The 14,897-nt window shown below is 39.1% G+C and overlaps 1 protein-coding gene across 1 annotated transcript in view; it reads right to left on the minus strand.

Annotated features, from left to right (window-relative positions):
• shisa6b (shisa family member 6b) overlaps positions 1-10,600 on the minus strand; it is a 175,904-nt gene extending 165,304 nt beyond the window's left edge. Inside the window, exons 1-2 of the mRNA XM_088070037.1 lie at positions 10,369-10,600; positions 9,566-9,747 (exon numbers count right to left, since the gene is read on the minus strand). The gene's annotated coding sequence lies outside the window, so the exon portion shown is untranslated. The remainder of the gene's footprint in view (positions 1-9,565; positions 9,748-10,368) is intronic.
• Positions 10,601-14,897: the final 4,297 nt, after the last annotated feature.

Consider the following 14,897-nt stretch of genomic DNA (forward strand, 5'->3'; position numbering starts at 1 on the left):
ACCCCACCCCCCCAGTATTAATGTGCATGGGAAGTGAAGCTCCCCTACTAGAAATAAACACCGCCATCTAGTGTTGTTTGCAGCTGATGCCTGCAGATGAGCAATCAGAGGCTGTTGCAAAGGATGAAAGAACACGGAGATAGAAACGCCTCCAGACTGCTCACTGTACACTACACTGTCGTCTGCACCGCCTCGTCTCAAGCTCCGCTCTCTGTTTCCTTATCTGGTCCACAGCCAGACAAACAGATGCACACAAACGCCGCAGAAATCCAGCAGCAGACAGACTCATAGCGTAGAACATCTAGGATCAATAGCTTTCTGGGACCGTAGCCAGAGACACTTGTATCCTCAGTGTAGTGCGTGCTCACTACCTGTGTCACTTTACTCATGTTAACAGAAGTTCTAGTCTGGGTTAGGCTGTATTTTCTTATTGGACAACAGGATCTCACACAATACAAACACCTTCAAGCAGCTTTATGGTGTCAGTCAGCTCCTCGTAAATCCTCACATCCTCTTCCTCCTCACAGGGAACAAAAAAACACCAGCTCATTCATCACAAGTGTGGATTTTCTTTGTGCTGTTGTGCATTCAGTGTAAGTCTCGACCGCAGAGATGCCTGATAGAGGCGGCTGACAGACGGCAGCAGGAGAATTTCCTCCAACACTAAGATTGCAGAGGCATTTTTGCTGCTTGCGAGGATAATGATATGGCCTGTGTCGCAGAGAGGGGGCACTGAAGGTGGAGTTTGTGCCGAGGAAACATGTCTGTAGTTTATTACTGCCTGCGGGCACGGCGAATCCCTGGGACCGGAGACAGATCTCCACTTTCTGGCCGAAAAAAAAAAAATAAGGGAAACAACAACAGACATAGTCCAGTTGATATGAGGATAGCATATATCCAGTCCCCAAACACATAAGCCACCATCTAATATAGCTTGTGTTGTCCTCTGCAAAACTCCCTGTAAAACCCAGGATCTGCAGAGAACAGTAAATAGGAGAGGGCTGCCGTTTGGGAGGAAGTGTGGTCTAATATATTGCACTTCTGAATTCAAGTGGGTATTTTATATCTCTGTAATTTTAAATCCACATCTTGATATTTTGATCTACGAGCGTTATCCAAGGTATTCCCGATACTTTTATCTTTAAGATTTCTACTGCTTAAAACCCAATACAATAGGGGTGAATAGAATTTTGATTCTCACAGCATTGAAAATATACTAGTGCTGGGCATAGATTAATTTTTTTAATCTAGATTAATCTCACTGCAATCCTGTAGTTAATCTAGATTAAAATTATAGATTTGAATTTTGCCAAAGACATTCAAAATAATATCTATCTATCTAAATGATGAAAATGCATCACAAACTGCTTGAGAAAGCTGTTCTACTATAATATTTGGTAAAGAAAAAAATGTTCCATAAGATTTACTTTGGTGTTTAACTTTTTTTTATTTTGTTAAACACAGACATTTAGGAACACAGGTTCTGTCTCCATGTGGAAAAAGCTTTTTCCTGCTAACTGGAATGAACAGCAGAGGGCGCAGCCTCTGATAACATGACCCTAACTGAACTGTGGGCCTACGTTAGAGGTCATGAAGAAGACCATTAACAGTCAGCAGCTTTGTGACACGGCTTGAGCCAATCACTCCAGTCACTCAGGCAGACCAGCTTCCGCCTTGTTCACGCCCCCTCCGCGTAATTCGACCAGGTATACATCCGCACTTAAACAACAAAGCGAAATTGGTGCCTTGCTCACTGTATAGACCCAACTTAATGAATAGTTTATCGCACGATAATTTCCTTATCGCGCGATAAGAATCCCGCGTTAACGCAGCACGTTTACGCCGTTAACGGCCCAGCACTAAAATATACCTATATGTTTTTCTAGAAACAGTCTCACCATTACACTGACTAAATACCAGACAATGCCATGAACTGTTTCCTAATGACTTTTTAATCAGTGGATAACATATCCTCATACAATGGTCTGTATATATCCTACTGAAAGTTACGCACACAGTTCATAGGATATCTAAAAAATTAGCGCCATCATATTTAACGAACAAGTGCCCCTTGTAGTTACAACTGGTTTAAGAGAAGGATCATTGTTGCGCATTGTCTCATTTTGTACTTAATGTAACTTGCCAACGTCATGTAATGAGGTGATGTTTTGGGAAGTCCATAATTTTAAACTCAACACTGACTTTAGTTTAACAGCAGACACAAACAGCGGTCTCCTGGGTCAAAGTCCTGTCTTTATTTGACCCATCACCCTGACCTCCTCTCTATGTGGACTTTGTCACTCTTAATACTGCATGTCCACTTATTCATTCATTCATTTATTTATTTAGCTTCCAACCATTGGCAGCACTTGCCATTGGCAATATAGGTGGCCACCTGCGGTGCCATCCCAAGGGTGCTAGATTTATGCTCCCCAAATAAAGTAAACGAGTCATCACAGTCTGAAGAACGCATAATGTGACCTTTGATGGATAACGTCAAAGTTGTAGTGTAGTCAAGTGGAGGTCAAAAGAGTGCATGTGGAGAGGGAAAAAAAAGAAAAAAACAACATATTGTGTTTAAACAACAGGAGAAGAGCAGGTTAAAGTAGAAGCAGTTGGCTGCAACTAACAGCTTATGGAGGTTGCACTGAGTTACATAATGATGCACTGAAGCTTTATTGAGCAAAAATTAATATTGGACAAAGATAAATCATAACATTCTCATAGTTTGTTTAATGTGATCTTTTGGCAAGGAACAAGAATAAATAATTGTTTGAAAGGGACATTTGTATTGAAGCGCTTAATTACTTCCCTGCCATAAAGAAAGAATAAATAGTACCAAAAAAAACGAAGGCACATTTGCTCAATTGCCATTGAGACAATTGAGTGTTACCTAGGATAAAGTCATATGAGGGGGTGACCCCTGTCTTGATCTTGAAACCATTATTCAGTACCACTACTTTCTAATACATACAAGTATTCATAGCATAGCGTAGTTCCGTCAGGTAACTCCTGTGGAGTAGATTACCGTGTGTACGGCATTGATATGTGGTTTCTGGGCTCTAACCCTGTCACACACAAACATCAAACAAGAATGAAGCTCAGCATAGCAGGGAGCGGGGAGTGACGATAAGAACTTGCCTTCCAGGGGAACATGGGCTCAGGGCCTACAGGCTTTTGAAATGCTATATGAAGAGCAGCAGCAAGTGATAACATAGTTTTAGGGGAGTGCAGGGGCAGCAGGCATGCAGCAAAAGAGTGAACAGAACATTGACAGCTCAAGTATGAAAAGGTTGTATTAGATTAACACAGTCTCACTCCCAACTTCTCGAATATGGTACCCATCTTAAGTCAGTTTTGGATGCTCAAGGACAGCATGTTGATTGTTACCTGCATTGTGTCTTTTCAAAATAGACTTCTATCTTCACAGGAAGGTAGGTTTTGTCACCCAAAATACCACAGATGGGTTTACATTGGAGTTACTTAAAAGCCTGGCATGTCTCATACAAATGTGAAAGGGTGCGTTGTACATGGAAATCAGATGCTGACAGTCACTGACCAAGCTGCTGTATTTGAGAAGCTGTATTTAAGAATGGGCTGCTCTGATATATGTGTTACATGGGTAAAAGCACAGTTCAAGGCTGTAGACATGTAGTCAAAATTGGTGTGGAGCAAATCTGGGGGTGTCTGGGGGTATCCCCCTTCATCCCAACCCCCCAGATTTAAAAAAATATATATATATTACATTATTTAACGTACACAAGCGTCCAGAGTACGCTCTGCGCTCCTGGTGCAATGAATGACCAAATGATATATATATTCCAACAGTGCTTCTGATTAACAGTCCAGCTTCAAAATTATAAAATCAATATGTGGTGGCAGATGTTTTAATTGTGGCAGTATGCCAAAATGAAACATGTGAGTACCTCTGAATACACCGTAATACAATAAGATGTGGTAATAACAAAGGAAATTTGTTAAACTTATTTATTATGAATACATTTGCTAATGATTAGTCTGGATAGCAGTGGAAATATTTTTTATCAATATATATTGGGGGTACATTTTGATCATATTTGAATACTAAAAACCTTCACATGTCTGCCTTGGCACAGTATGTAAAGGAGACAGCAGACTCAAGACTACCTGAACTTGCTTGAAGGCAGCAGTTCTTTTAAAGTGTCACTCAAAGAAGCCTTTTCTTGCAAAAACAATCTGTGAAAGGCACAACATGTGGTCTATTACCGTCAGAAAGCTGCTGCAGAGAAGCTTTCTGCTCTGTTTGTGCAGGTGCTTCCAAAATCAGATACCCATAAAAGGGTCAGAGTCTGACTGATTATTTGCTCACATTAATTACAGTTAGTGTTCTGTGTAATGAATTAGTCATTTGTACCATCAAATCAATTATTGTTACGGCCGATTCGTGCCCCCAAATTCTACATTTGCATGCTGTGCAGGCTGCTCGCTCAGAATATTACCATCTTCTGCATTCCAGTTCAAGCACTGATCTAGGAACACCGTTTCACAAAAAACATTTTGCTGTTGAACTGAAATTTTCTTTTCTATAAACAGAATTCCATTTACAGAGATGAATAGGAGACAGAAATCACTGAGACAGATATTTAACCCTTTGAAACCTAGACTAACTATTTAAATTATGTCACCAAATTATATTTTTTTTAATAAGCACTTTTTCAAGGTCATTCCCTTGCCTTTTTTGGAACTTATTTTGCAAAACATTTAGATTAATTTTCTCCTTTTTAATTTTTTATTTTTTGGGTCATTCCTTCTGAAGCTGCTCATTGCCTTTTCCAAATTTTTTTTAAATCAATACAATATAATCAGGTTTCAAAGGGTTAAACCAAAACTGGAGAGATTCAACAACATGTAAGTGAGAAAATATGCCTTTCGTTATGTGTGAAGTGCCCCTTTAACAGTCTTGCCATGGTCACAACAATGGACAGTCTCCACTGGAAAATAATTCATTTCATCAAATTAATGAGACATGGTCTTATTGTCCTGGAATTCATTTCTAAAGGGACATGCACTGAGGTTATCTGAAATTCTCTCATTTGAAAAATTTAATGACTCCCCACATCTGGGACAGTGACATGATTTATAGTGCTTATTTTCTCACCACAGTATGCCCTCCGCATCAGAATAGAAATCACACTTCATCCAGGTCTGTCCGGAACTGTGTTCTCCCTACTGCTATTCATCTGTGTTCCCCATTAGTAATCCAATTACGCACACTGGCTCCTGCCATCGACGCCGCTGATCGTTTTTTTAATCATATTAAGCCTTTCAGCTCGTTCAATTGTTTGTTTCAAAACGTCCAGAAACATGGTCTGTGGGAGGACACAGGAATGACATTTTGGCTAATAACCGGCGAATGGAAAAACAACAGAAAGCTGGGGGTGATGCTGCTGCCAGTTTCTCCTCAATCACAGGCTGTTCCCAGCAAGTTCTGCATGAGATGTCCCATAATTGACACACTACTGACTGTTGTGTGTAGGGTCGATCTTTAAATACTCGGCTGATTTAGAGCCTCGGCGTACACTTGAATGTACAGAATCACGCCTGGCAGGAGGGAAGGCTCTGCACTCAATTTAGTATCCAACTTTACATTCTGTAGGAGCGGAAGTCAATATTCCCAGACCTCCCCGAGGCTTTGAAAAGGGGGAAATGGTGAGAAATGTTGACAAATAGATAATCAGTTAAAGGCTAGATGAAGCGAGCCTCACATGCCTCTCTGCCAGCTGAGATAAGAATCCACAAAGTGTAACTGCCGTGAAAGATAAGGGGGAATCTCATCTCCTCCCCATCTTCTTTCTCACAAACCCGCCACTGGCATCCATTTTTCTTTCCCTTTCCCTCTCAGTCTCTCCATCGCTCTCTTTCTTTCATGCTCTTCCTTCTCAGGGAGCAGCGGTTTCACTCTGTAGCCCACCCTGCAAGCACCGAAACATCTGAATCCTACAATCATGCGTAACAAAGCAAAACCTTCACTAAAAAATATTTTAATATTTGAACAGTGGTTTGAGGGCATTAAAGAGACTGTCCTCTGCCCTGCTGACCTGACCTTTGACCTCCTCTGTTGCAGGAAAACAAACAGAGGCTCTGTTAGAATTCCCACACTGACATATTACTCATACTAAACACAATTGAGTAAGTAATGTGCTTCAACTGCATATCATGCAGATTTTATATATACTACATAGATTAGCAAGAATTTCTGAGTATGAGACATGGGCTTACTGGACAAACTCTTCAGATTGTCCAATAGTACAATGGGAGACAGATGGTACAGCACAGACCAGGAATATTAAACTTGCTTTGCTTGGGGGCCACCTTTACAAAATGACAAGAGGCCAGGGGCCAGGGGCCAGTCGCTGCAGCCCCATACATGTTTCTAGGCTTTTAAGACATTTCTAGGATTTCAGTTAATATCAAGGATTTTAGGACATTTCTAGGATTTTAGGAGTTTCAAAGATTTTAGTAAATTTCTGAGATTTGGGACATTTCTCGAATTTTAGGACGCTTTTAGGATTTAAGATGTTTCTAGGATTTTTGGAAATTTCCCGGATTTTTGCACGTTTCTTGGACTTAAGGACATTTCTAGGATTTTTTAGGATGTTTCTAAGAGTTTAGGACTATACTAGGATTTAGGATGTTTCAATGATTTTAGGACATTAGGGTCTTAGTTAGATCCTCCACAAGTCCTTTTTTTTATAAATAAGCTCTATTTTGATGCTTTTTCTTTTTTTTTCTTTTTTGCACTCTGGCACCTTATGTATACGTATCTATGGGATGTGGTGGAACGGGAGATTCACATCATGGATGTGCAGCCCACAAATCTGCAGCAACTGCGTGATGCTATGATGTCAATATGGACCAAAATCTCTGAGGATTGTTTCCAGCACCTTGTTGAATCTATGCCACAAAGAATTAAGGCACTTCTGAAGGCAAAGGGGGTCCAACACAGTACTAGCAAGGTATATACAATTATTTTTGTAATTCAGGTAAACTTAGTTAATTCTATATCCACCATAGCATAACTGACCTTTTCTGGAAAGGTCCGCTGGTGCATCCATCACCATACAGATCACATATACTCTCACGCTAAAGAGAACGTAGAACAACAGCCATCTGTTCCTGTCACAAGGAACTGATCACACCTTGTGTGTTAAAACACATAGTGCATAAAAACAGGATGACGGGTGAAAAATCTTCCGAAATAGAGTTCACTAAAAATTGCCTCAGTAATGAAATTCTTAGTGATGTGTTGGCAGTTCTTCAGTGCAGGGTGATCCACCCCAAATTATGCAATGCTCTGAAACTTGGTCATGTATATTTTACCATGAGATAGTGTTAAAATTCTTGTTATGTTCCTTTTAGAGGAAGGAAAAGGAAGGCTAGAGGGCTCCAGAAATAAAATTTGTTTTAGAACAAATGACACACTGCAGACTGGACATTGTGCTTTCTCATTTCCCTGAGTCCCATCCTCCTCACACCAACCCAATCACCGTGACGACCTTGAAGAGGACAGTTTGGCCATAAGACCAGTTTCTCTTTTTTCTCCTCCACTCCATCTTCCTCCGTCCCTCCCTCCCTCTTCTTCTTTTAATCCTCCTCCGCTCTCGCACACCGTCTGATTTATATGACCGGGGTGAAGACAATAGCCACTCAGAGAGGAGGATGGGAGTTGAGGGGGAGAGATTTCATTGGCGTCACCACTTTCCCAGTCAGTTTCCTGAGCTGTGTTACAGCGGAGTGGATACAGGAGATGCCAAGGCCTGCGACTATAAACAGCCACTGCTGTCCTTGAAGGGCAGATCTCTCGGGAAAACAGCTGATGGGAGATGACCTTTGACCTCAAAGAGAGATGCCCTGCCTGAATGCATGTTGTGTGTAGGCGTGTGTTTGTAGAAGGGAGATAAAAAGACAAGAAGATGTATTCTGTCTTCTCATGTATTCTGTCTTTTGTCTTGTCAGATGAGAAGATAGAATACAAAAGCAATAAAGACTCTCATTAATTGTCACTAAAAGGGGACAAGGAAATAATCTGAAAATCTACCTAGCTAGGTGGGATTATTAAATACAATAAAAAAAGAGAAAACTGTCCAGAAAACTATATTTATTATTCTCTTTATTATCCATTTTAAATTACGTTACAGAAAAATACAGATATTTATTTTTCGCAATTTCTTGAAGACATTTTCTTGCTTGTTTTTTGTTTGTTTGTTTATATTTATATTTATATTTTATTAATCAAATAATTTTCTAAATAATACTGAAAGAAATAAAGCTAATCTGCTCAGGTTTCTAAGGGTTAAACTGAAATGATTTTAAGTGCATATTCTTGAAGCTTGCACTAGGTATTAATGTTTATAGCTTGTTGTGCTGCTTCCAAGTTTTTTAAAAAAATGAAGAAATACAGGATTAAATAAAATCTTTTATGAACTTTAATAAAATACAGTATTTATAACCTGAATAAAATAATAAAGGACCTCAACATGTTTTTAAGGCTACTTTAAAACGTGCAGTTTTGTCAAAGACAGAGCCATTGGTATGCTGACTGCAGGAATGTCCACCACAATTGTTGACCATGAATTGAATGTTAATTTCACTACAATAGGCCGTCTCCAATGTTGTTTTAAAGAATTTGGCAGTACATCCAACCAACCTAACAACCACAGACCAAGTGTAACTATATCAGTTCAGGACCTCCACATCCAGCATCTTCACTTGCAAGATCATCTGAAACTAGCCACCCAACAGCTGATCCATAATCCATCTACCTGACAGATGTGGCATATGGAGATGCTGATAAACAGCAGACTACTGCTACACATGTGTGCTTTGAGATGGTCCACGAAATTGCCATTACATCCAACCGCCTTCATATCCCTGAACATGTGTGACCCATGACCTCCACACATTTCTTAGGCTATACTAAAATGAGGAGTTTCATCACACAACCCAACACCACCATAAGCTGTCTCCAATGCTGTTTCAGAGAATTAGGCAGTACAGCCAACCTCACAACCACAGACCATGTGTACCAATGTCAGTTCAGTACCTCCACATCTACTGTCTTCACCTGCAAGATCATCTGTGACCACAGTGAAACCAATATGTGATACCTCTAAGTACAGAAAAGAAGTGTTACAGGTATGTGCAACAATTGGATCAGACTTAAAAAACTCTAAGATTGAAGGGAGCCAAGAGGATTGGCAACCAGAGGACAGAAACACAAAACCCAAATATAGATATTGCTTGCATATAATGAATGCTTTGAAAAGTCATAAAAATGTAGAATTCCAAAAGTAAGTTTAAGTGGTAAGTTTAGATTACTATGTAAATATATTCACAGGTTAACTTAGAGAATAAGAAACAAAAACTGTGCGCACATTTAAATAAATAAATAAATAAATAAATTAAAGAACTACGTATATGGTGTCTAAGAATCACAGTTTTCGATTCAACTCGAGTACTGGTGCGAAGGAAGGTATGTGTGTTCTCTTTCCTCTAAGCTTTATGTGTGTGAAGAGCTCAATCCTACCTTGCTTGATATAGATGTTCAGTTCACAGCCTCCTCCTCCTCCTCTTCCTCTCCTGGGCTGAACTCGCCATCCAGTGCTGGAAAATGGTTCCCCCTGAAGTCGTCTCCAAATCTGAAATCTCTTCTGAAGATCTTCTCTAAAAATCTTGGCTCGTCTCAGAGGGACTCAAAAACAGCCTGACCTATAAATGAGATCAGATTGTTATCATAGGATGAGTTTAAAGGTAAGAATACATCTTTTACAATTAACTAAATGCTCCAATTCACAACTTTGATTTTACAACATTTGTACATCAACTTAGTTTCAAAAATCACAACTTTTGTCATATCGAAACAAAATATCTCATTTAGAGAGCTACGCATGTAGTAAATACCCAATTAAGGTACATAATACAAAATACAAACAGCATACATTTTCTTTATAATTTTCATCAAGTCTCTGTAGGCACTAAAATAAAATGTCTATGCCAGTGGTAAAATTCACTAGCAAGTACATCTAAGCTAGCAGTTAGGCAGCATGAGTTATCTCAAAATGCATAAAAATGTGCATAGAAACAAAACAAAGGACAATTTTCTTGATATGGTAATATAACAGAAGATACTGCTTATTGTCAGTTTGTTTAAAACGTGTTAAATGTCATTTTTCCAGCCATAAACAACTCTGGAATAATCTGACTGTGATTTTAAATGTCCCGAATTAGCATTCAAGATAGCGGGCGTTAGACGCTAATGTTTTTAGCACATTTAAATGGAGTTTAACATGGAAAAAATTAGCATCACGGCTAGCGGCTGACTGAACTCACCTTTGTGCGGATTCGCTTCGCAAAAGGCGTCAGGACTCGGTGCACGCGCTGAAACAGGCGGCGTACTTCCTTATTTTATCCACATTGTGATTCATATAATTAACATAAAACATATATTAACACATGGAGACAGCACATTAACTTTAGGTGAAAGTTTTCTGTGTTTAGCCGCGTTTCATGCAACTTTCTCTGATATTCAACCAAACCTGATTATCTGCCCTTTCACCTTACCTATGTAATCTAACCTGCTACATGGTGGGCGGGATAAATAATTTCATTGGACAGCGAGGACAAACAACAATTGGTTGCTCCTCAAAACCAATAATGCGCAATCATTTCATGTATAATAATATTTGAACACTAACAAATTAACTTTGCCGTTTTTCTGTCTTATTACCTTTTAAGTATTTAATTACATATTATCATTACTATGGTTAAATTACTGAGGCTTATCTATTTATCTGTTTACCTTTCAATCCTTTTTTTCTGTTTTAACAAAACCACATGGTGTACCAGACGGTAAATATGTTTATTTTGTTTTGGGGGGTTTTCTGTAGCATAATTTAATATCTAAAATTACTATAATTATAACTATCTATTTTGTTTAGGACATTATTCCCTCCTGCCTCATTATTCCCTCCCTTTGGGATAATTTTCTAATAATCCCCCCTCTTTTTAAAATTAATCATGGGGTATTTTTCTTGTTACCTTTAACTGTTTTGTTTTGTTTTTTGTTGGGGGGTTTTTTTTCGCAACTTGATGTTTCTTGCCAAGTTGGTCATTGCCTTCTTTCCCCATGTTTTTGAAAATAATAATAATAATAATAATAATAATAAAAACAATCTCCATGATTTCAAAGGGTCAAACAGCATGTGAAAGGTGTCTGAACACAGCACAAGAAAAATGATGTTGATTCGGGCTTGAAAGTTTAAAAAGAGTGTGTTTTTGTCGTCTGTGTGTGTGTGCGTGTTTGTGTGTGTGAGTGAGCATGAATAGCAGCTCTGCCTCTCCACACTGAGCCCCTCTGGGATAAACAGGTAGAATTCATTCTATCAGTTTAAATGCAGCCCTCCAATTTTCACCCCAGGTGGGGAAGAGATACCATCTCTGATTTGAAACCATGGCTTCATCGACTCCACATCCCTCACTTGTGGCTACGGCAGTGTAAACATTTAATGAAATGACTCTGTTTAATCCCACAAGCTCCTTAAAAGCCAGTCCTTTTTTATATCGCCAACAGGTGATAGAGGCAGAAACGAAGCGTGCTTGACGGAGGAGGAGAAACAGGAAAGAGAGAGTTGATGAGAGGATAGAAGAGGCTGTAATAGGGAGCCAGGTGCTGTTTGGAAGACTGGATGGGTTGGTGGGTGGTGGTGGTGTTGGGGAGGGTTTGACTGTTTAAACGCTCAAAGACGCCCATGCGTGTCGAGACTGCCAATCCTCTGGGAAATCAGGGCCCGGGAAGCCGCCAGGCTCCCTGGAAAGATCCCCATTTCTAAGCACAGAGATTTGACATTTTGAAATGTGAGGCGGCCAAACCACCTGCCACATCCAAAGGTTTGATATGAGGCTCTGATGAGACAGACAGTGATGGGAAATGGGCCTCATTTGTTAAATTTTTAGATCTCATTGCTCCTTTTCTCCTCTTCCTTCCTCTCTCTTCTCTTTCTCTTTCTCTCCAGATTCATCATCATTGAGCTACAACTTTCGGAAGTGTCTGGGTATCTCTGTAATGAGAGCAACCCCCTAGATATTATTGATCTATGTCCTCAATTACCTTCCAGCTCTCAATTATTAAATACAGTTCCAGCTCCTTTCCTTCCAGAAGTTGTTCAAAGGGAAAGAGAAGAAGGTTTTAACTCTCCAATCGCGCCTCTCCCTGGCACAGATAAAGTGTTTCTGTGCTACATGTCTTTTCTGATTGATTCTACTCTATAATGCAATCTCTGGGGTTTGGGTTTGTAAAGCAAAGCATTTCCTAAGTTATCTCACACTGCCAAGGTGACCGGGTCTCTGCACTTCATAATGTCTCCGCAGCTCCACGTCGTCTTTAAAAGCAAATTTACTGTATTGCCTGTGGAACAATTTGTATTATTATCCAATTTTATCGAGGCTACGTGACAGAAAGCAGGGCTCACATCATGATGTGTGGTTACAATAAAAAGAAAATATGAGCCAGAGTGATGTGAGTTGAGCACCCGCCAAATGTCCTCAAGCAGAAAGAGGAAACAGTAATGAAACAGTAGCGTAATCAACCAGAGTTTATCAGCATACTTGACTTTATTGAAATCCCCTGCACGCTAAAGACAAACTAACTGAACTTTGTGCGCTCGGTAACGACCCTGCAGCAGCAGCAGCTCTCGCTGAGCAGTCAATCAAAATGTTAGGCCCCAAAGTGGAGGGTGAATGAGCTGCTCCTCACCAAGCTTTTATCGGAAAAGAGGAGAAAATCAAGTTTGTGCTCCAAATGTCTCTTAGGCATAATTTTTTTAAAGAATTTTATTTGGCTTGTTTTCATCTCTTTGAACTACCCTAGGGTTTTTTTTACATCATAAAACAAAGTGGGCTTTTTTGTGCTCACCCTTTAATATCAAAAGTCTTTATGTGTATTGATCTGACTCACATCCACATGAAGTTTCAAAACTACTCTTGCAGATGCTTCCTGTGTTGTTGTTTTTTTTTTTAATCTGCTTCCTCCTTCAAAGGAAATGGAGTCACTAACTGATTGGGCAGGGCTAAAAAATTATTCCAAAGAAATATTCTCCAAATGTAACAACATGCATATTTGCACTTGACAAGCCACAAAAATGTCTTTATCGACAACTGAATGTTTAAAACTCACAATGTTTTAAAGGTGTGCAGATTCCTTTCAAAGAAAATGGGAAGAAGGCAATGAGCAGCAAAAGAAGAAATTACCCAAAAATTAGCAAGAGATTAGTGAAAAAAAAATTATTAATTAAAAAAAAAAACAAATAAGAAAAAAGGGGGAAGAAAGCCAAAATAAAAAAAGGGGAAGAGAAAGAAATGAGAGCTTGAAAATTCTAAGAATTTCATGACATACAATACAACACAATATGTAGTTATACATATAGTTTTTCCCTAGATTTTATTTTTTTCCTCTAAACTTTTCATATTACGCAGATCACACTCCATCAGCTGAGCATGCAGCTTTAACTTAAAGCTTGATAGACGTGTATATTAAGTTGAGGAATCCATCTTAACTTCTCATATAATGACAGTTGTTAAAGGCAAATTTGGTGGGTAATATTAATCACCATGCAGGCTAATAATTGAAAAAATGTCAACTTGTTCCATCAGACCGGAGCTGTCTGGAGGAGGTCGATCAGGAAAATAACCCGTTACCATTAAACCAGGAGCGGCAGCATCGCTGCATTGCAGTGTATTATGCAGAGTTAGAACTTTAACCTCAGGGACACACGCCACTGACTTCAGTAAAACGCTGCAGTTCTGCTTTAATAGACTATTGTTTGGTAGCTAAACTCTGAGAAGTGCGTGCATGACGTTCACACATTTTCACGGTGCTTGTGTGTGTGTGTTAGGGTGTATTGAGATGGGTTGGGTGTGTGCATAAACAAAATGCTTAGAAAATAATGGAACACCTAAGCAGGCATTTTGCTGATATTAGTTGACTTGTTCTGGTCTGGTCTCCAAGGTTCAAGTAAAACAGTTGCTTTTCCATATTTTTTATGTTTTAACCCTTTGAAAGCTAGATTGAGCATCGGTTTACTTGTGCAGCATTCAGACGCTTTTCAAAAGCATATAAACCTCTGAAATGTGAACCAATTGGTTTGATTTCTTTCAAAAACACGGGGGAAAGGCAATCAGTAGCAAGATATGTCAAATGCAAGAAATTTGTAAAAGGAGAATAAGGAGAGAGGGAGACAAAATTTTTAGAAAATGACCAAAGAACTATAGGGGTAAATGTTCATAAAACTACAGTTTAGTTCTAATGACTATAATTATATATTTACTGTTACAGAAATAATATATTTTTTATTTTATTTTATTTATTCATTCAGTTCTTTTCTTCCCCAGGTCATTTTCTTGTTTATTTACTTGTCTATTTTTACTAGTTTTTCAGGTAATTTTCTTTGTACTAATTTCTTGCTCATTTAAACTATTTTCTTGTGGAGTTGCTCACTGGCTTTTTTGGGGGGGGGGGGTGTTGAATGAAATCAAACTAATTTGCAGAGGTTTCAAAGGGTTAAGCTATGCAGTGTATCTCCAATGCAGTGCTCCCAGCTGGATCAGATGTGTTCCAAAGATGACTGGCGCCCTCTAGCAGTCAAATTCATGTACATGTGGCTGAGATTTACATTCTATGTACCGTTGTCAGTATTAGTCACTGTCACTATACACAGTTAAATACACAAAAACATTATTTAGTGGGTTAGGTTTGAATATGGCTTATAGCTGCAATTGAAGTAATCATAGAAATCCTCAGTCTCTCTGGCTTTGAGGGAAATACTGTAATCATAATCATCCCCCATTTCATTCCTATTTTCTTG

Source organism: Plectropomus leopardus, chromosome 19 (genome assembly GCF_026936395.1).
Source record: "Plectropomus leopardus strain MGB_pleo_1.0 chromosome 19, ASM2693639v1, whole genome shotgun sequence".
NCBI lineage: Eukaryota > Metazoa > Chordata > Actinopteri > Perciformes > Serranidae > Plectropomus > Plectropomus leopardus.